Source organism: Aphis gossypii, chromosome 2, assembly GCF_020184175.1.
Source record: "Aphis gossypii isolate Hap1 chromosome 2, ASM2018417v2, whole genome shotgun sequence".
In the NCBI taxonomy this organism is placed as follows: domain Eukaryota; kingdom Metazoa; phylum Arthropoda; class Insecta; order Hemiptera; family Aphididae; genus Aphis; species Aphis gossypii.
In genome coordinates this window covers 12,439,084-12,463,325 of record NC_065531.1, presented here as the reverse complement: position 1 = coordinate 12,463,325, position 24,242 = coordinate 12,439,084, and the positions used below count along the sequence as shown (strand labels likewise).

Below are 24,242 nucleotides of genomic sequence, written 5' to 3'. Positions count from 1 at the left end.
AAATAAAAAAAAAATCAATATGTTTAGTATCATTAATATCAATACTTATATAATATATATATATTGCATTCAATCGTTTTTAAAGGTGTAAAATAAATTATTTTTACGTTATTCATGTAAAAACACATAAGTGTGTTATTCATAAATATCACGAATTTCACGATGAAATACCCATGTTTAGCATAAATCAGAACTGGATATCAAATTGAAAAAGGATTACTAAAAGAGCTTTGATGGTGAACTTTGGTTTATGCGTACTAGTATTGAAATTATTTTCCATTAAGTTTTCTGTACACGAAGAATAGACGTACACATAAACCGATATTGGGCTTTATTTTGTGTGTATGTGGGTGTGTGTGTTTTTTTATTGGAAAATATAATTTATATATGAATACATTAATATGAATTCATATGATATGTTTTAGCCAAATCAGTAAAATAAAATACTTTGATTTTATAATAATATGTCAGCTGTACCTTCAGGTAAATAATAATAAAATATTTATTATATGTTTAAATTATATCTCTATTTCCTTATATCATACATTCATAAGTCATGCCATTATAAGTAAATAAATAAAGTCTGGAATCTTTTCCGACATTTATATATTATTTATAAAAATATAAATTCATTAAAACAATTAAATTATCTATACAATGTAAAAAATATCATAGGGCTTCAACTTTCAGGGGTGTCAATTAATTTAAAGGTGTAAATAGTAAATATAATATCTATTTAAAATGGTTTATTAAATTTTTATATATCTTATGAAAGCTATAAGTAACCCAAACAACTTATAAGTTACAGTTTGAAATTTCTATGGCATTGTAAAGTTCATTTTCTTATTCTCGTAACATATATAGCTATTAGTATAGCCACAGGGTCTGTTTCTAAGAAAAGCCCTTTAATGGTTTCGAAGCAATCAGCAACTTAATTTTAAAATGAACGATTGTATATTAACAATTGACACAATAAAACAATTTTCCAATATCTCAACATTATGGCAGATAATTATAATTGTAATATTTATTAAAAATATTTATATTTGAATTTATGTTTTCTGTTGATTAATACATGCAAGTAAGCAATAGAAATAAAACTTAATTGTTCATGCCAATTTCAGCATTTTTTTAGTGAAAAATAGTTTGAATGCATGTATTATGGTACAAGTACTTTTTAGCTCATAATACTTTACTATTTTTTACTTAGTTTTTAGTTTATTATTTTCCTGATAATAATAATAATAATATAGTAACAACGTAACGTTTGTTATCTATATGTTTACCAACATTTATTTGTTTTTCTTGGTTAATTTCTATCATGTGTAAGTTAAATAAATATATATATAGCACAAATAAACAATTTTTTCTTGGTAACTCATACAATCATTAATTAATTAATAAAAATTTTATTGAATATTTAAAAATGTACCTAGGGATACCTATTTAAAATTAAATAAAATTTAATTATGTGTACGATTTTTTTAAAATTATTTAGGATTGCTTGTATTCTTAAATGCACATGTAACAACATTGTTTTCTAGCGCAAAATAGGGCGTTGTCTTCTTATTTCCTAAAAGATAAATTATACACCCACAGCAATCAGAAATATTAAGACAAGCCAAATAGCTTATATTTTACTAATTACTCTTATTTTAAGTTTTATGGTTGAATTATATTATAGTTCAATAAGTAAAGACATATTATATGAAATTATATTTTGAAATGCACTTCAATTTGAAAAATAAAACAATTTTGACGAAAAATAAAACCCCCGGAGCTGTAACATTTGTCTTATTTATCAGTTCTTGTCGTAATAGCGTTTTGGTATTCTATGAAGGGAATGAATGTAGTTTTTTATATCATTTTATTATTATTATTTTTATTTTTAGTACCTACCAATTTTTGTTTATTTGTAAGAATGTTGATACAAAATGTTTAAACAAAAATAATTAAATTAAAACAAGTAATAATAATACATTATGAGGTTTTAAATCGAAAACTTAAAATATTTTCTTCAGCCTTACCCTCTATAAAACTCAAATAGAAGTCAAATTATGTAAAAATCTCATTTTATATTTTGTGTATGACTTTGTATCACATACATTAACAAATACATCTTATAAAATCAATAATACTTATCATTGTTTGTAATGTGTCACAAGTCATATTTGAAAATATTATGCAGTAAATAAATTATTATTTTGAAACAACTAAAAATGTAAATTTTTAATACATTCAATGGTTTACTGTACTAGATTTTTAAGATACAATTTTGCTACTAAAATATGTAATATGTGAAAATCAATGTTGTTTTTAACATATCAGTTAGATTAGATATACATTTTTATTCTAGATAATTATGTTTATTCCTGGCACAAAATACTCTTTACTAAAAATAGTTACACCAATTTAAATTACACTCTAAATAACCGATTGGCAATAGACATTACTCATAAATATATAATATTAGCAGTATAATTTAAAACCAATTAGATTTATTCTTAAACAATAATCAAACAATTATAGATTGAAAATATGATATATTATTAATAAAAAAAACAAAACAGAACAAAAAAAATAATTTATACTCATATCTGGTTCATAAATCATTAAAAATGTTTCATCGTCACGCACTGTCTGTGTAAATGTATAAATAGTAATACGTACCAACGTGCATTACATTAGTAACAATACATTTGATAACATAATGGTTTTCATGCATAATGTGGGTAGATTTCTGTAAGCCCTTTCTAAATACATACATCCAAAAAGTAAAAAATATGACGATGAAATGAACAAAATTACTTTTGTTTTTAAATGCTCATAAAGTCATAAACGTACAAAAGATTACTTAAAAATTTGGAATTTTCATCAAATATTTATACATATAGTTGTAATCGAACATGACATAATATTCAAAATATTTTGGCTTTTTTTGTGCTATTTATATACTTTTGAAATCTTTGAAATTTTTAATTTAATTTTTTTCATTTTTATAGTGATTTTGTGTAATTTAATTCACGAGTTAAAAACCTTAAAAATGAAATACGAAATACGAAATCATTCATATATTTTAACTGTAAATTGAAAAGTTACAAGTAATATAAATGAATATATAATATAATTGAAGTTATTTTATGACATATTTAAACTATCAAAACTTAACGATTTATCTTTAAATTATTATTGTCATTTTGTTATTATTAAATAAAAAATAATAGAAGTTTGAATCACTAAAATTATGATTTTCTAAATTCTGTTTCAGATGTCGACCGTTTTACATACAGTTTGGGCATATAATGGCCAGCCCTGTGTTAACGGTTTTTATTATTTATAACTGTATAAATATATTTATAGTTATATAGGCTGACTAATTGTTTTCACTCACAACTTATTTGGTATCAACTAAACTTAACCTTTGGTATGCAATTATTTATAATAATATTCAAATTGAACATATCCAGTAACCTACATAATAACCAAGTATACTAGATCTTTAACGTACAGCGTAGCCACTTTCTTGGTTATCATTATTCGAAGTTCCCTATTAAAATAGATTACGATCATATCAATTAAATTTGTAGAATTCTAAAATGTCTAACAATATGTTTATTTATTTATTTGAGTAAGTATAATATTTTCTATTTGCTAATTTCCTATAATATTTTAATTATTTATTTAAAATAAAAATTCATAGTAAGTATAAATACAAAGAATTATGTGCCTATTATTGTGTTTTAATAAATCTAAATAAAACTAAATTTTGAACCTTGCTGATAACTATTATAAGTGCATCAATAAACCGTACTATATTGCTACTAAAATTATGACGTAATTGGTGTTATACATTAACTATGCTTACCTATACTTGATTTCAATTTAAATATATTTATAGGAACCAATAAGTAAATTGATTATTACAATTTCCACACATATTATTATACATGTATATTTTTACAGCCAAGTTAAGTTTTCAAAATCAATAATGTAGTATAGTGTTACGTATAATACACGTGAGAATAAATAGAGGTAAGCAATTACTATTCAGCTTTGGGGAAAGCTGAACATAGCTTCAGTAGGTACATGCAGTACACGAGCGTAGTTATTACAATTTATCGACAAACGGCTTGAATGTATGAATAATTTAAATATAATAGTATGCATACATTACATATATATATATGTATATACAAATAGATGGATAGATAGATTTATAGATATAAATATAATATTATAGTATACGAATGATTTAGCCATATCAATTAGATATGTTTAGGTATGTAAAGATGGAAATTATTGAGTAAATATGATGCAAAATAATAATTTTTCATTATTTTTAACACGTAACAATATGTTGACTCTTAAGTATATTATAATATTATTGCCTTTAACATTTTCTTTCAAGTGTAAGACGTACAGATGCGTATCGTGTTTGGGTTAAGAAATAATGCCGAAAAATAAACATGCATTTTAATAAACATAGCTACTTCGTAGACCATAAATTCGAAGTGTGACAGTATGGTATAGATGAATAGTTATATTGATTTCCTTTTTAGGTCGTTTGGGAATTATTTATACGAGCTTATCGACGATCGAACGTCAAAGGGGTGTGCTCGGAAAAATACCACTTTCGGTCTAGTTCATCACAGTGCACGTGTGTTCAGTGAACGTGTGTGTGTGTGTGTGTGTGTGTGTGTGTGTGTGTGTGTGTGTGTGTGTGTGTGTGTGTGTGTGTGTGTGTGTGTGTGTGTGTGTGTGTGTGTGTGTGTGTGTGTGTGTGTGAATGTGTGTATGTGTGTATGTGTGTGTAAAACTAAACCGATAGAAAAAACATTAAAAAATGTTTTTATTCTTAAATGATTAAAAAAATATATTATAAATTATATTATATTACACAAAATATAGATACCGATGTACGATTTCGTAAATTCTATATGACTATAAAAAATATTATATATAATTTTGTTTTATGACAATCAATTCAATTTTTACTAGTAAGTAATACATAAATAGGTAAATTAACAAAATATAACAGAGTTAAAATAAATAATCAAAAAACAATTATAGCCATAATAGAGTTGTAATATCAAAAAAGTTTTAATAATGATAAAACTTTTTGACACAAGTTAAAGATTTTTAAAATACTGCGTGAAGTGAGGAATGGATTTGTTTTGCAATGATGTTTTTTCATTTACTTTTTTTCTGAGCACACTTTGGTTTAAAAAAGTACTCAAAAACTTTCAAGTAGTCCTATCTATCGATCGGAAATCGAGTCTAGTCGTTACTTTCGAAAAGTAATTTTTCGATTATCTAAGTAACTTTACTGAGCTACAAGCTAAGGAAAACTAAACAAAAGTTTTTAAGAAATAAAGAAATTTAAGCAAGCGTGGTTATATAATAGTGAACATTGCTCTGAATCGTTTTTCGAGTGCGATGATTTATCAGTGTTTATAGAAATAATATCAAAATAAAAATCCAACACGTCTGCATCAAAATATTTTGTATTGAAAAAATTTAATAACGAAGGACGGACGTTTCTACAAAACTGTAAAACAGTATCTATTTAGTAAACGATTAGTTTTTGAATTTTAAGTATACCTAAAATTCTTTAAACAGACATCTATTTTTTGATTCGGTTTTTTAATCAAAATGGAGTACAATGTTTTTCATCTCAGATACCTATTACAAATTTCATTGATTTAGTTGAAACTAATGTACAACAAATGGTTAAATGGATACTGGTGAATACCTTTCTACAAGAGTCTATAATGAAATCCATCGTTTTGTATATTATTAATAATATATATAATATATATAATAAAACAATTGTTCGAAATGTTCATACTTGAACAATAATACATTTTTTTAGTAAAAACTAAATCTCATAATAAAAATATGAATTCTCGAGTCTTAAACTAAAGAAATTTTAATTTTATTAAAACTTTAAACGTTAACAAACATATTCTCTGAGAAAAGTTATTGAATTAAAAGTGATTTAAACACAAAAAATGTATAATATAATTTATCTTCTACAGTCAGTTTTTTTATTCTATAAAGACGATTAATTTATCAATTTTAATAATTTCTAGATCAAAAAGAATCTGTAGTTATTGTTAAGTTAATAAATTTTTTTTCGTTTAAAAGTAGAAATATAAATATAAGTTAATTTATTACATTTTTTCACATATAGCTAATTTTTTTCATAATATTTTATTATTACTATTTAATATAATTAATTTGCATTTACTAGAAATTAAATTATATATCTAAAATCTAAAATATACACTATAACAAAAGAAAATTCAATAATTTCAAAATAATACCTAGTAATTAATAATGAATAATATTATTAATAAACATTATTTTTTGTTTGGAATTCGATTTGGTATTGACAGTAAAATGAATTAAAAAGTTAATATAATGAAATTGATTTTCATTATGTTTTAATAATTTTAGCAACATAAAATTATTTATTTAATTAAAGTGACTTTTAATTTTATACATTATATAAACATTTTATTATTTCGAATATATTCGTTATTATTTTAAATTTTCCAGAAGAATTTGTAGTATTTAATTTTTATTTATCCAGTTATAATAGTTAGTTACTTAATAGAATTACATATTTCAAAATAGGTAATTCCGAAAATTTATCTTAAACATTTTTCTGGATATTTAAGAATAGAAAAAGTAATAATTATTTAAGTATATCATGCTTCAATAAAAATTAATTTTAAATGTGATAATGTATCGCTAATTTCAAAGCCAAACAAATAAAATACAAATTTAAATTGTGCTTAAGTAAGTGAAAAGAAACGAGTACCCACTCCTGGAATTTTTTTATATTATTCGTATTAATATTAGTAATGTTAAATATTGTCACAAGAAATAATCACATAATAAAAAAAATAAGCTTTGCTATTTGTGTTAAGATCATAAATCAATCTCATACTTTGTAATTTGAATAAACGAAATATACGTTGCTGCAATAGCTTTTGTTTTTATATTTCCAATACCAATGATTAAAGTTTGATTTTTTCAAAACAGTTTCTAAATCTATTAAATCAAGGACTATTTAGACGTGACTTTTTTTCTCGAAAAAAAAAATTAAAAATTCCAATAATAAAGTAGTAATTTTTTGTGCTTTATTTTTACCAAAATTTAAGTAAATATAGTTCAATTATATATTTTATAGCAAATTGTTTCATAATATTTGTCTATAACTAAACATTATTACTATAATATGAAATACCTAATTTTCAGTATATTTATTTCTGAGAAAAGTTTTTAATTAGTTGTTTAATGCAGGTTGCTGCGAGTGTGTTCCAAATGATAAAATATTGTATACCAACCAAAATATACTACATAACGGTATGCACGAACTAACTCATGCAAGAAAAAATAATAGCACATAATTTTGATCATTATCATAAAATTATAATTTAAAACAGCTTAAACTCGTTTTGTTTTATAAAATTGGATAAATACAATTTTAAATATTATTCATCAAGTTATATTTCGCTTAAAAACAAATTATCTTTAAAATGTAATAAAACTATTTAAGTTCAGTTTTATCTTATTACCTATCCCGCTGGACAGGTTTATACACTACTTATTAAACCAAATAACTCAATAAAGAACCTCATCAACGAAAGACAGAGTAGTACATTTTAGTTCTGGAAGTTAAAGGAAATTTAAATTAATTTAAATAACGTTAATCCAGGAGAAAAATTGTTTTTAGTTTTTCAAATTACATATATCTACTACCATGACATTTACACACGTTTCAAAAATAAAATTACTTAATAAAATTCAATTTTTTTACAATTCATAATTTTCTTGATTTAAATTCATGATTTTTTTTTTTTTTTAGTATCTTTTTATTTTTATTTGACGTTTAGAATTTATAAATTTAACAAAAATTACTTCACTGGGGATCATTAGTTATTTATTTTAAAAAACAAATAAAATACAAAAACATTTTTCTAACTTAAATGGATATCAAATACTAAAATTATAGTGTTTTTAACTTTTCAATGTTTGAATTCTATGAATTAAGCACGCAAATGTCTCTTCGTTGGTGAATTAGATACTAAAATATGTACAGTATATAATATATTATTTTATATTTATTGTCTACACGTTATTCTCTATAGAACTTATGTCTAGAATATTATGTGTTTGCTTTGAAATTTATTTTGTATTTATTTTTTTGTACTGTACTTCATTATTTAAAATACAACATGTAAAACAACTATAATAATAGTATTATAATATGAGTTCAGAAATTAATGGAATTAATTATTTTGATATTTTCAATATGTATAAATACGTATAGTTTTACGTACTTTTAATAAGAGGAAGTATTATCATTGTAAAAAATAAATGTATTCATTAATATGGATTTTTTATTTTGGCTTTTCAGTAATTTATTAATGCTTTCTGAACTCTCAATAATAAACAGACTCCTTTTGATAATAAATACATTTTTTAGGGCTAATTTTCTCTCTGCTAGAGAGTGTTTCAATTATTTTTATATTACGATGACTCAATTATTTCTTCTATTAAAAAATGCTTCAAATAAAATCAATAGTAATAATATTTTATATTTATTACATTATTAATTTTACGAATATTGACACTTGAATTTATTTATTTTTAATGAATAATAGCTAATAAGTATTATGGAATAATTAATTTAACAAATCTCATGAAATTAACCTAATAATAAATAATAATACATATATATTATTGTAATACACAATACAGTAAAGGTAGATGCAGTGACGTAGTATCCTGTTTCGACAACAAAGGTTTTATTAGGTCGCTGCTACTAATTTTGGCGCTTGGTGTTTACTTTATTTTGGTTTATTATTCGTGTATTATTATTTATGATTATTTATCGTATTATTATTTAGCTGTAAATTATTGACTTGTGTAAAACGTAGATATTACGATGTAATATTGCGGTATATCTATATTTTAAAATAAATGCCATTATTTATAATGATAATAGTTACTATCAATTTTGATAGTAAAACTACTAATTATATAGTTTACTATATATTTTAATGTAATGTTATAATGAACTTGTAATTTAAAATTATTTATATTTATGATTTTGTTATATTTTGTTAATTTTGTATTAAATTTTATATTGCATTTTATTACTTGCAAACTATTTTATATACGACTATACGAGAAGGAGCTCTTGAATTTTGAGGTTTTGAATTAGAAGAAGAAGATAGCGTGAGAGTTTTTTAAAGAAAGCATTATACAACTTGTACCAAGGCTCAGTACCAGGATATAACAAAAAGGAGATGTTTAAAAATTACTAAGTTATTTATATAAATATACATATTATAAGTCTTATATGCTCGTATATATTACAAAACTATGTGTATTAAAAAAAAAAAAAAAAAATAGAAAAATCAAATACCCTTAAACTCTAGAATTGCCTTGTAATTAAATAATATGATTTATAAATTTAAAAAAAAAAATGGCAAATGGGATGCAAAAAAAATAATTCACAAACATCAATATTTACTTACTGTGAGAATGTAACCTATACTCACTAATTAAGCGGAGGTACACCAAACTATTAATTTTCACATCTGATGGTTGGACTTATACATTTCTTGATTAAGTACCGAAGTATACCTAATTCAAATAACTAAAACATTGTATGTGCAGTTTCTAAAACAAATCAATGTATTCGTTTTAAATATTATAAGTAGGTAATAGATAAGTATATAAAATATTTATTAATTTATCTATGATTTTTTTTTTTTTTTTTTGATCGTAATATTATTTATTTTTTATTTTATTTAACTTTTTGATTGGGTGCATATTTTTAGTACAGATAAATGAAAACACAATTTTTTTATAGAAATTTTAAATAATAAAATTCATCACTATTATAATTAGTTATTATAATTAATGATTTTAAATGATATAATATGTAATTATTAATACAAATTTTATTAATTATGTATTTTAATTTCGTTTTGAATGTATGTTTTAGTTCACTATGCTGAGTATTCATTGAATTATAATATTACCAATAACTTTTATGAACCAGATATGTTTAATATACCTATTATCACTTAAATTATATGTATAAGATTTACATCGCCTTAATAAAAGATTAACCAATGTTTAAGACTAACGATATAATTTGAAAATAAAACTTTTATAATTTGACACACCCATTTTGTGACCTTTTCTGATACTTCAGTTAAAATGTATTTAAAAAAAAAAAATCATCACTTCGACTGAAATCGCAATAAAATACTGTCGTTGGTTTGACGGTTATATTCTGTGTCGTTGATACAACAATGATTTTTAGTATCGACTCTCGAGCCTGCCATTTTTTCCAAGTAACAGAGTATAAATTTACTTCATCAATAAATCGAATATCCATTAACACTTTTATAATATGTTCATTAAGAAAAAAAAGAAAAAAAAATAGAATTTGCTTGATGGTTTTTTTTTTCAAAATAAACTTACCAAATGATATTAAGATCTGTGTTTGTAGATGTCAGGATTTTATGCCCATTCTGACCTAATCCAATATGCTAAAGGATGTGATAATATTTCAAAACTGTTGTTCTATCATCGTTGTTCAGTCGGCGTACACTTTACTCTGCGCGTAATATATAATATCCGGTCGAACAACAGAAATAATGATTGAATACCTCTTTCCTCTTCTATATTCACATAACTGATTACGTTTCACTGGCGCTGTTCACGTCAAAATAGTTGCGGAATGTTGTAGGAAATTTAACATTTATTATGACCAATTTAATTATCTCTCCTAAGTTCTGATATCTTACTCCCGTTAACATAGGAGAAGGTTAGGTTAGGTTAGGTTTATTAAAGTAAATTATAATTTTTAAGTATACTTTTAATATTCTTCTCTTTCATTATTTTTATACGAATATTACGTTTTGTAATACTGTTTTTACTTTTCATTACACCATTTAATAATCTGCTTGACTGGTTTTTTAATACATACAAAAATATTAAATAAAAAAATGCACTCAGAAACAGGAATAATTGTGTTTGAAAACTACATAAAAAAAAGTTATTTTTAAAGAAAAAAATGTGTTCTGCCTTTATTTCTCTCTCAACGAAAGTATGGTGCCCGAGGATAACATTAAACGGTAGGTATTGGTTCAGTTGGGACCCCCAAAGTAGATTCAACAAACCTCTAGAGAACATGAATTGATGCTTACTCAAATTTCAGTGGAATCCCCGACCAATATTGATTCAAAAAACGCATTATTCTTTACGAAATCGAAAACAATCTTATGTATGATAAACTAAGTTTGTGTAATATATTACTCTGAAATACTTAATTATATAAATTCATTTATTTGAATTTTGTAAATTTGTGTGATTTGATTTGTATTAGTTTAGAAAAAATAATATATATTATATATATAAATCGTTTATAACATTCAACGTGAAGTAGGTACACATTTAACAATTCTTAAGATAATATTGAAATTTCTTTTTTAGTACCTATATCAAGTTAAGGTAGGCAGTTTCGATTATTATTTATTCATTTCATAATAACCATTAACAAAATTGTATTTCTTAAATAATTGAAATACTGTACTACAGCACAAGATCAATAATTCAAGGTAAATGATATAAGTAATTATATTAAAGATATATATTATTATAGGTTTACTTATTTAAAAATTATTCTTCAGTAAAATGTATTTGGAAATATTTATTAATAAAAATTAATTAAGTGATGTTCACAAGGTAAGCAATTTAATAATAGTTTCTGATGTAAATTTCGAAAGAAATAACTCTTTAAAAATATATAATTTATGTTTAAAAATATACAAAAATCTCAATATATTTTTATTAAAGGTCAGTTGTAGATACTACTAAATATTTCAAATCAATACTTTTAATTTATAAAAATAAAATGTAACGTCACGGAACGTTATAAATAAAAATAGGGATATTAAAAATAGGTGAAATAGAATTTATTAAGTGTGTGTGCAGTATAACGTATTTCAATTTATTATTATACTTATACATAATACGTGAATAGATGAAAATTATTATAGTCTAATGACTAATACTAGAAGCCATGAACTAGTCACGCGATCTCAACAAATTACTATAATATCGTTTTACCTCATCGTTCAGTTTTCTACCACGGAGACAAAAATTAAGGGTCACCATCAATATTTTAAACATTAAAATATAATATCATGTTTTTACAAATTAAACATATTATAACTAACTGAATATGTTCAAACCCTAAGATTTATTTATGTGAAGGAAAAAAATGTAATGTGAAGTGCATACGGTTTGTAAGAATTAAACGGATCTGAATATAAAATGTGATTTATAAATTAAAGGAAACCTTTACAATATATTTAGATAATATTTCAGTAGCATATAAAATGTTCTATAATCTATCATAATAATTAAATAATTATACTAATGCATATAATATATTAAATGCTGTTTATACACAGCAATTACATTTTAAGCAACAAGTGTAATTTTAACAGTGTACACTTTTATGAAAATCAAATCCAATATTTAAAGATTTTTAAAAACTAAACTGCGTACTAATACTTTATATATCATAGGCTATATAATATGATTATTCAATCATAGTATATCGACTTTTTTGGGATAATATGTTCCTGTCCATTGAGTATCGATTTCATTATAAGGTCAAGAGTTGATTCGTCCTAAAACAAACAATAGTCTTGGTTTATGCTATAATAAAACGTTAAACATAGGACTTATAACATTATGTCCTTATGTCCCATAAGTCATTGTATGTTACACTGTAAATATTTTTATTTGACAATTATTTTATTGACTGTGATGTAAGTTATATAATAATATATAATATCTACAGACAAAATATATTATTATAAATTTATTGCTATTATATTAAAATAAGCTTGTAAGTTGTAACTGTACAAAAATATAGATAAATTTAAATAATATTATAAATTTTTTTTATTTGTGTATGATGTTGAAAGTTGTAAATTAAAAAGTTAAATTTATTAATTTAAATTAGATTAAAAAAAGTGTATAAGCTGTTAAAAATATCCAAATTAAGTTTTAAAATACTTATTTATTGGTTTAATTTTTTTAAATAGTAGAAAGTAACTAATGCATTTTTAAATTTTGAAGACAATATAGTTATTTATTCAAAAAACAAATATTATAAGTACTTAAAATAATATTAAAAATTATTCATTTTGCATTTAAATATTTAGTACGTAGTAAATATTGGCTACATAATATACGATGGATAGATACTAATATATTAAAATTATTATGCTAATACTCATAATAAATAAAAACCTTTAAAATGTATATATTTATAATAATGACCTGTGTTAATTATTGACTTATTTTAAAATCTTCACGTTAATTACTGTTAAATGACAAAAGCTATATAGTCGAGAGTAGTAATTTATGTAGCATAATCGAAATATTTCTGATGAACAATTAACTGTCAGAGCTACAAAATGTTTATCTAAAAGACCCAAACTCATTACTTTTACGCATCATAAAACAAGTTTATAACAAAATAATTAAACCATAATACCTTTTACATTATACAAGGTCCAATGATTCAAGAATATTTGATTTTAATTTATTGATACTATTTTTATATCAAAATATAAACATTCCACTTATTTTTAAAATTTTAAATACAATAATATTTTTATAAAAAATTATTATAAATTTTTATTTAAATTTCACGATGTTTTATATTTTTTTTTTTTTTAATTAAAAATAAATAATGATCGATGTACGTAACACACATAGTAAATTATTATAATTAATTACCTACCTAACTACAATAATAAAATACAACTGCAACACCAAACATTCAAACTGGATAAACAATTGTTCGAAGACTTAAGTAAAACAGCAACGAATAAGGGACAAGGGTGTATAATTTTCTCGTGATATAATAATACTTAAATAGTTAAACAAATACTACTGAAAAACATACCCATTTTGAACCGTCAATCGTCGTCTTATGTAGCTTCAAATTCTAATCAATTATGGTTACACAAACACACACTAAAATTTATCATACACGCAAACGACAAACTGACGTGTTAAATTGCTATTGCACTTCCATAAGGCACCAACTAACATATATACAGTATAATATTAATTCTGACATCAAATTTCATTTAATTTCATTGTTCATTCCCATAGCTCCAATACGTAATACAGGGTGTTAAGAAAACAAATGCATCGAAAAATATATAATTTCAACTAAATGTTAACTACAAACAATAATTGAACTGCAATATCTGAATTTATTGATTGATTTGAAGATTTATTTTGTCATGCAAGTAAGCGAGTGGCGTATTTTCTACGTACTTATCATATTTATTTGTAGTTTGTCTTTTTTCGATTATACCTACTTGACGATATTATCATGACTATTCGATTTTTAGCGTACTTACAATAATATTATTAATACAGTTATGAATATCGTGTTATTGTAATAAATATATGTATATATATATTATATAAATTATTTGTAAAACAAATCAGTCAAATTGTGTACGTTGATCAAGCAAATAAAAGACAACTTACTATCACCCTGTATGATGGTAGAAAGTAACGCAATGTGTGGAATAATGACAATGTGTGTATAGTTTTATAGTGTATGTGTGTAAATATATTCTACGAAATAGGAACCAAGGACTTACAACGGATTTTACTTTCAAACGCTTTACTCTGACGTCGCTGTTCTGTCAGCGTTGTCTGTTGTGAATGAAAATTAGCTTGCCGTTATTTTGTAGGACGCCGCGCGCCGGTTGAATATAATATTATGAATATGATATTGTGGCATTTCGCTGCCACTATGATATATAATGAAAAACCTTCACCGACAGTTATGAAAAGGAAATATTTTGTTAGTGCAATAATAATAATACAATAAATTTTAAATAGACTCAGAGTAATCTTATATACGTACACCAAAATATAAAGATTTATTCACAACAATTTCCTCGTCAATAAATAAATAATTATAAGTCAGAGAAGGGTTGCATCTTTGCAGGGTATCTTCTCACATCTGTAATTTATGTCGTTTGCGTACACTACCTACTGAGAACATTTTGTCACTTTAAACATTGTAAAGAATAGGCTTTTCATAATAGTTTATTTTATGCTCTTCAAAAACAAAAACAACAAAGCACTTAAACTATGATCGTTTTAACAACAACACAATGTTTTACTTTTAGTTATATAACAATAAAATTCCACCTTAATCTTAAACATTCATAAGTAATGAATGAAAGAAAAAAATGTATAAAATATTAACAGAATTTCAATTATAAGCAGTATTCGTTATAACTTATAGTTAATTAAATCGTGGAATGACGAAGTTGTTTGTTTAATGATAATCTGTGAATGTTTGATGCATTCAATATTAACTAAAATACTATATATTTTAAAGATAATACTTGCAGATTATTTAATAAATTAACAGATATAAATGGTAGGTAATCATTACAACGGAAATCACTAATGGTAAACAGAGTGATTATCTTATAAGTTATTTGGTACTTATATTGTAAAGGATCTTTTATATGACGTGTACTGTGTACGTGGAGTAAATAAATCTTAAGACACTCCAAAATCCGCAATTAATTTTTCTTTACGTATTTTATTGTTTATAATAAAGAATATCAACAAATGATTATTTTGTACTGATTCTTTTTTTCAATCGTTTTGGAGGATTCTGTGTGCTATACTGCTATTTAAATATTTTTTATTTTAATAAATAAGATAAATATTTAATTTTAATTTTAAATGCAATTCCCGTTGAATCGTATTGAACTTGATTTAATAACCTGTAAGTAAATAAGTTCAAAATTGTTTTTTTAATCAAATAATTACTTTCAATAATTGTATGTATATATAAAATAAAATACACATTTTTTAAAAAAAAATAGTCATAAGAAATCATTTAAATCATTAAAAATAAAAATTTGAATTCATAATTTAAATATTATTGTACATAATATAACATAATATATAATAATATATAAACAGAGAAACATTAAAAAAAAAAAAAAAACTCTAAATTTAATGTTATTTTACTGTGATCGGATTTTAAGTTAAAAATATCTATGATTTATAGTATGAAAATAAAATAGCAAAGTATTCACTAATATTTGTTGTAATGAAATTTTTATGATCTTAAATAGATAGTTGAGAAGTGTATTTGTATAAGTTTGAATTTAGTTACACATTTTTATACATCATTTGTAAGCTGTTAATTTAATAAATTAAGTAATAAACTGTATAAATTATAAATCAACTATTAATTATTATACATAATATGTCTTATATAATGATAAAACTCGATGCATACAATAGTTAAATATACTGTTTTTAATAACTAATTTATTATTTACTATTTAAATAAAATTAATGCATATAAATTTAAATATTAAATTAAAACTAAAATAGCGATTTGGCGAATAATTGAGACAGTTTCGAAGAATGGAAAAGTAAATATATGTTGACAATCAAGAATATCAACTGTGTGGTGAGGAAAGCAGTAGATATATGAGTTAAGCTCTAAATTAAAGGCATGAGCTGGTAAACGGTTGTGTATCATCTTTAAGCCTGGCAAATGAGATATTATAAAATACTACGGGAGAGATTATAGTTAAGAAAACAAGGAGCCTGAGGAATATCAGTTGTAATTAATTTATACCAACTAGACGAAGTAAAGTTGACTGTCCATCAGGGATTTAATTACAAATTCTTGATCTTAATTATACACAGGACAATTCACCAAGCATACTCACCAATAATGAATTTAACAAACATTTGATTTTTTCTATTTTTAAGTACACTTAAGAACTTAAAATACTTAGATTCCGTATATAATTTATACAATTTATGTAGCATTAAAACCTTCAATTATTCTAAATGTCGATCACATTTTTTATTAATTTTGTTAAGCAGATTTTTTTTTTTTTTTTTAATGTGGATGTATATAATATATAAATTTTGATCGACTATATTTTTAGTTTTAAATCTATAATTTCTTTTAAATGATAAAAATGTATGATAATATGTTTATAAAATAATATGTTCTGTGATAATTTGAAATATAATATAGTAATAGACGTTAATTTCTTAAAATGTTATACTATCTCAGTATAACAAGTACTTGACTAAATATGACATGTATTTTATAGTTTATACTTAGTATTATTAAGGATAAAAATTATCCTTTGTGCATACAAATTAATAACACAACAATTAATCAATCAAAGATAGATTTTTATTTTTCAATATTTTCCAATGACGTCTGGTTAATAATTAATAGTAAAAAAGAGTGTTATTTATTTGATGAAAAAAATAAATTTTTTTTTACTCTGATTATTTTTGAATGAAATAAGAAATTCTAAGAATTGGAAAGTATAGTATTGTTTACATTTCTCAAATATCAGAATAATTATAAATACATTATCAAAGTATAAAATAAAGATGACCATCTAGGTAAATTATTCTGTATAGGTAGTCTACCTGTTTGAAAGTAAATTCTAGTAGAAAATGTATCACCAATGCTTGGAAACTTAAACCTATCTTTTTTGTATATTTTTCTTGATAATATTGTATCCATAGAAATTATACGATAATAATAATTATTGATTATTGATTTTCTAACAGAATAAATATTATTGATTATTATTTAATAAAGAAAGTGTGATTATAAGATTTGAAAGAACCAACATTTTACTTAAAGTTACAATCGCAGTTCAATTAAAATTAAAAAAAAAATAATAATAGTACTAAGAAAACACGTATATAAATATATTATTTTAATGTCCTTATACACGCATAGAAAAAAAATTAGTCAATCATTATTTTTCATCGTTTTCAAAACATTTGTAGATATGCTGCAATTCATATTATGTATTTTATTAAACGAATGATGTGTACTATACATATTAGTATAGTTTGACTCTGCTTCAATATAATATGTCCCATAAATATCTTAAAAAAACCATAATATGAACATTTCATTCTAAAATTTAACATAGGTACCCATATAAATATAAAATATACTTGTACGAATCATCACCTTAAATCAACATGATTATTATGTGTATACTCCAGGTATATAATTGAAAAGAAAATTATTTTATATGATTGTACATAAGTGTCCTTGAGATATACGACGTGCAGTGAATGCGAATGCTTGACACATCTCATTATACGGACACTTCCGGTCAACGGACTTTATTAGCGAGCGAGAACTGAAAAACACTAGAAAATAGGAAATAACGTATACCAACAGATACATCAGATGAAAATAAGTACACAACTGTAAAGAAACACATATTTTCAGACGTTTCAACTATGTTTATACTTTAATACTCGTGTTGAAAAATATATCACAAGCACATAACATTGTCGTCTCGTGGATATTCCATCAAAAATGATCCTATCAAATTTTCACATCTACTAAAGCACACATTACTCAAAGACTATATAGCTATACTTATCATCAGGTATTTTAAAACTCGAAAAACTGTATTTATGATTTCACTGTATTTTAAAACCCGCATTAGACGTGTGATATTATAATAACTTAAAAAAAAAAAATATAATTAATCGAACTAACACGATTATTTGAAAAAATATATTTTATGAATAAGTAGATAATATAATTGCATGTTAAGTGTTATTAAAGTTGATTACGTTTTGAAAACAACGAAATAATATAGTATTACTTAACTTTTTTCAAAAACTCATTACACCATAAAGTGAAATGCTGTTAAGTATAAATACAATAAAAATATTATCTTTGATTTTCGGTCCCTCATAGTCGAAATCAAGATAAAAAAAAAGCTCTTAAATCTTAATAAATTAATTAAGTATCCAATACAATTTGACATCGACAGCTGCGTAGTAATGTTGGGATAAAAATAATAGTGAATAAATACCTACCTGTCCGAGTTAATAAATATTACTAGGCTGCAAGGATTTATTTGGAGAGAGTACTAAACAAATCGAAGAGGATATTTACATGAAATAAAGCAATTAATTTCAAGCAGTCCATTCTCATATTTATTAAATAAATTAACCCTAAACGTTTATGTTTTCAATGAATAGTTTTTTTTAAAATGTTAAACACAGTTTAGTAAAAAAAAAATAAATAAATTATCAGTTGTTCGTTTTTTAGGTTTGGTTGCTAACATTACATGAAAAATTATTTAAGTTTAAGAAGAGTATGTTATTTTTAATTGGCTCTAGAGTCTAGACTATACATTTTTCAAAAAATAATTAACATCTGTGTACATAAAAAAAATTGAAGAACTTGCCTGTTCTATATAGTAATTAATTTTTCTATTAATAATATTTTTGGTTGAACTATATTTTTCTAAAAATAAATTGAATAATATTATAATAAAGTAATTATTACAATATTATTTCACATAATATTATTATTTATTATTAACTTATAAGTCATAAATCAATACCGACATATCGTATTACAATGTAAATAAAATTGAAGTAAAAATAGCTAAATAACTAAATTTAAATATTTTTAAAAATGAATTGTATTAAGAAAATAATAAAAATATATATTGTGTCGGGTAAAAATTTTTAAATTTCTATGATTAAAATATTAAATTTTAACAAAATAACGATTAAATAATAATATTTTGTCAAATATTGAATTGAAATTTCTATAAAAAATAAATAAATATTTGCCATTTTAATGTATTTGATTAGTTTAATTGTAACAGCTTGATCTAGTCTAATGATTATTCAAAGGAAAGAAGAGGATAGGGTTTCTTCTCGGTGCTGTTAAATTTGTGACATTTGATTAATAAGAACTATTTATGAGGAACTTTGAAATAAATTTTGAAAGCCTCAAATTTTAAAATTAAAAATTATTTAAATTTTTTAATATCAAATAATAAGTAAACGTTTAAAATTTTGAAGCTGCAAATAAAAAAAAATGTGCGTATTTAAATATTTTTTAATCGCTATAATATCTTACTTAGGACCATGTATTAATTAACTTTTCGATTGAAATCTAAAAATATAATTGACACAAATTTAAAATAAATAGTTGTTCGTTTTTAAATGCAAAAAAAAAAAATCAAAATCGATTTTGTCAATTTTGGTTGTTAATATTTTTTTCATTATTATTATTATTTTAAAAATTACGAGGAATTTACTTCTATTTGATTCGTCTCCTCTCTAAAAAATACCAACTAGGTCCAATGTTTTGCCATATACCACACTCTAAATGGAAAATCAAAGCATTTTTACTGTTCCTAGAGGTGGTGGTAATCACAAGAAAAATAAAACATTTATCATCTTTGTAAATTAATACATTATTGACTATCAGTATTTCAAATATGTAAATAAAATATATAAAGATTTTTTACAATAGTCAATAGACAATAATATGTATGCAGTATGAAAATGTTTAACACGTCTTACAACCATTAAATTCCAGCCGTAACAATAACAACTTAGAATAATCATTAAGGTATTACGTCATCATAAATTATATAAAAATATAATATTAAATCATAAAAAATGTCAACGTTTTTTTTTGAATTATTCAAATACTATGTAATTTTTACATGAATGCGATTTTAGATTTTTCACCAACTCCGTTTTATCAATTTTTATTTTTTATAAATTACAAGAAGGGGTTTTTTGATTACAAGAAAACATCAAGCATCTTACATTTCCTATAAGTACTTATCTTTTACGTTTTTTAATTAAAATAAGGAATTTGAATACTTAGCTACATTGTTATCTGATTAAAGATTAAATTTAAATCATGTTTTTATTTTATTTTTAAAAAAAGATAATATAATGTGATACTAAATATTGATTGATATAAAAAATTATAAATATAATGTACCTATTGTCCATTAAAATATTTTATGATATTAAAGTTAGATCAAAATTAATTCTCAATTATTAAAAATTAATTAACTTTCAAACTTAAATAAGAATAATATGACATTTTTCTTTATATTCTATGTTTCAGTTGATTTGTAGACATTACGTTTTATTTGTTCCAATTATAATTTTATAACTGTATCTGCTAAAAATAAACTAAACATTTAACTTTTGTTCATTGATTTTATATATTAACAGCCTTAATATTAAGTGTTATTTAAAGTAATTATCCACAAATTGAATTAATATCTACGCGAGTTAATAAGGATTTAGGTCTTGTGTCATGGTAATACTATCGAGGTTAATTAATTTATAATCTATAACGAACCCCTCATTATTATTATGAAATTGGTAATGTTGTTACGCTTTAAAAGGATCTATTTATTATATGATCCTTTTAAATGTATTTATAATTTTCAAGTATTAGTTGAAAAATAAATGTATTTAAAATAAATTTAAACTTTGAGGAATTAAATATATATTATTAGCTATTTAAAAATGTAATTTTTAAATTGATAAAAAAAAACATTTAAGTACAATTTGAAAAGTTTTATCATCTAAATCTACAAATAAAGTGTTTCACCTTAATGATACAATCACAGTTGATGGCTTTTAAAATATAAGTAGTTGGATTTAATTACCTATGTGAAACTTATGATTTATGACGTATTTCTAAAATAGTATAATAAATAGATTGAAAACGAAAATACTTTATTACAAAAGTATTTTAATGTGTCTGCCTATAAAAGAAATTGATAGCTATAAATTTAAAACAACAAAATTTAAAATATATTTTTTTTGTAATAATTGATATACCTAATTAAATCAGTTGATATACGATTTTATTTTTAATTTATTCAAGCAGTACTTTTTAGTGTTTTGTAACAATTATAGACTTAGCACATGTTTACGAGTAAAAAGTTATAAAGGTACTTTTCATACTTTCGTAGTATGAATGTTGTTGTGTTGCAATGATTTGTATATAATTTCAGTAATTATTTAATACTAGTTTAAGGATAAAATGTAATCACATTGTACTCAAATATTATGTTAAGCTATGTATTACTCAAAAAGATTATTTTAAAACTCCTGTAAAATATTTATTGAAATTGGGTAAATAAATTTTGAATTTTAAGATATGATTAGGTACAGTTTAAATTGACATAGTAATTATCGTGACTATTGAACGTATTTTGTTTTAAAAGCATTATTATTTAATAATTTGTGTTGTAAAATGTAAGGTACAAACTCATAACAATATTGTTGCGTAATGATAATATTTTAAGTCAAAATGACCTCAAAAAGGTTTAACATTTTGAAAAATCCATTAGAACAGTTATTGTTTTGAATTCATTATTACCAAAGCAATGGAATCGATAAAACTCAAACAAAACGCGTTTTTCAATCAATTTAAAAAATGATATTTTCAATATTTAATAATATTACGTTATCAATTCTTACGCAATAAAATCGTTCGTATCAACCAACTGATTAGCTCCTCTAAATCGTTACACGTAGGTATTACATATTTTAATATATCGCTGTAAAACTCAAAATTATGACTTCCACTTTAATTGTATCATAATATTTTTGTTGACACTACAAAATTGTCGGGTACCTTTCGATATTTTTCTACGAAAGATGTAGACGCCTTCACAGGGTGCGCTAGAAAGGCACTCAGACTAAGTGGGGTGCCAGGGAGGTTACCTCACTAGGCCCCACTCTATCGTCAGCCAAAAACTGTATAAATTGGTCATGTTTAGTAGGTGTAAACATTGGTCATAATTTACCTATACAACCACGTATTGTTTTTATTATTATCATCATCGTTGTAAAAGCTATTTGGAATGTCAGGCTAATAATTTTTGATAGTTAATCATTATTTTTGAATACATCTTATACTGTTTGTGCCTATATAATATACCTAACATAAATTGTTTATGACGTATCTCATTACGGGCCAATTATCGTAGATAATATTAATTTTATATAATACGTTATAGTCATTACGTATCCAATGCTTATACGCGACATTAAAACGTTCGATGTATACGCCGAAGGAGGTTAAACGAGGACTGTAAGTATATAATATTATCGTCATCGTAACGAGCTCACGACCATCGACCTTCGTCTAGACCGGGCGGAGTGAATGCGCGAAAAACACTTTCGTTTTCCGGGTCGGCGGACGGCCGTCGGGGACGATACCGGACCGGAAACGCGTACGGCGGCTAATAACAGATACCTATACATAGTACGACGGTCGTAGACTGTGTTTTCGTCTTACCTGTGTCGTGCGTAGTCGGCTACACGGCGTTTGTGGGCGATCGCGCCGACATTCGGACGTGCCGGTTCAACGGGCGATCATGCCCGCGGGGTAGGTTCGACACTGGCCGGCTGGGCGGAACAGCAGACGGACACGAGCCGGGTCGGACGGATACGCGTCGTGATCGATGCCGCTTGTCGGTGTCGTCGGGTCGTCGTCGTTTTGAACGGTAACGAAATAAAAACGTATACTATATAATATCGTAATATTATCGTATTTTACATCGTAACGTGATTTGTCGCCGAGACGTATTAATAACAATATTATAATAATATATTAGTATTGTACGTTATCGGTCGTCGGAGCGTTTAACTTATTCTCACGATGCGCGGCCACATGGTACGCGTCGCGACCGGCTCTGCGAATGAGGAGAGACCGCACCGCGCGGCAGTCAGCGGGTTTCTCACGTGTTCCGCGGGTCGTATGGTAGTAACAAGCCACGCCGGGGCGAAACACGCCGGCGGAGGTTTTTCGCGTAAACGCGCCCGATCGGACGTGGCAAACGTTTGATTATTGCGACCGTCGCCGCCAACATCGCCACCACTGCCGCCGCCGCCACGGCGATCGTTCGAAAAACCCGTCACGTCACCATATAAATATACTCGTATTTCTGACCGTATATATATATATATATATTATTTTCCGTGTAGACGGACGTTATGAGCTCATAGCAATAGGAAAGTCTAGTCTACGTTCGAGAACAAAATAAAAACGATAATAATGATGAAACTAATAATATGAGGAAAACGCAACGTTAACTTGTCGATTTGCAATAATGATTTGGTTTCTTTATTTAACCCTAAATATATATATATATATGTATATATATATATATATGTGTGTGTGTGTGTGTGTGGGTGTGTGTGTAGGACGGTCTACAGGGTTTTACACACTTAATGTGTATTGTCATGTCAAGTTTATTTTTAGGAAA

At 24.3% G+C, this 24,242-nt stretch overlaps 1 protein-coding gene across 8 annotated transcripts in view; it reads right to left on the bottom strand.

The window, feature by feature from the left end:
• The window catches only part of LOC114129027 (potassium channel subfamily T member 2), a 151,765-nt gene extending 128,016 nt beyond the window's left edge, over window positions 1-23,749 (bottom strand). For 4 of the 8 annotated variants that reach the window (XM_050199631.1, XM_027993646.2, XM_050199630.1 and 1 more), the window contains exon 1: window positions 23,273-23,748. The gene's annotated coding sequence lies outside the window, so the exon portion shown is untranslated. Of the gene's footprint in view, window positions 1-14,020; window positions 14,169-23,272 lie in introns of those variants that run through there. The other 4 variants (XM_050199636.1, XM_050199633.1, XM_050199634.1 and 1 more) reach the window with 4 other exon arrangements.
• Window positions 23,750-24,242: the final 493 nt, after the last annotated feature.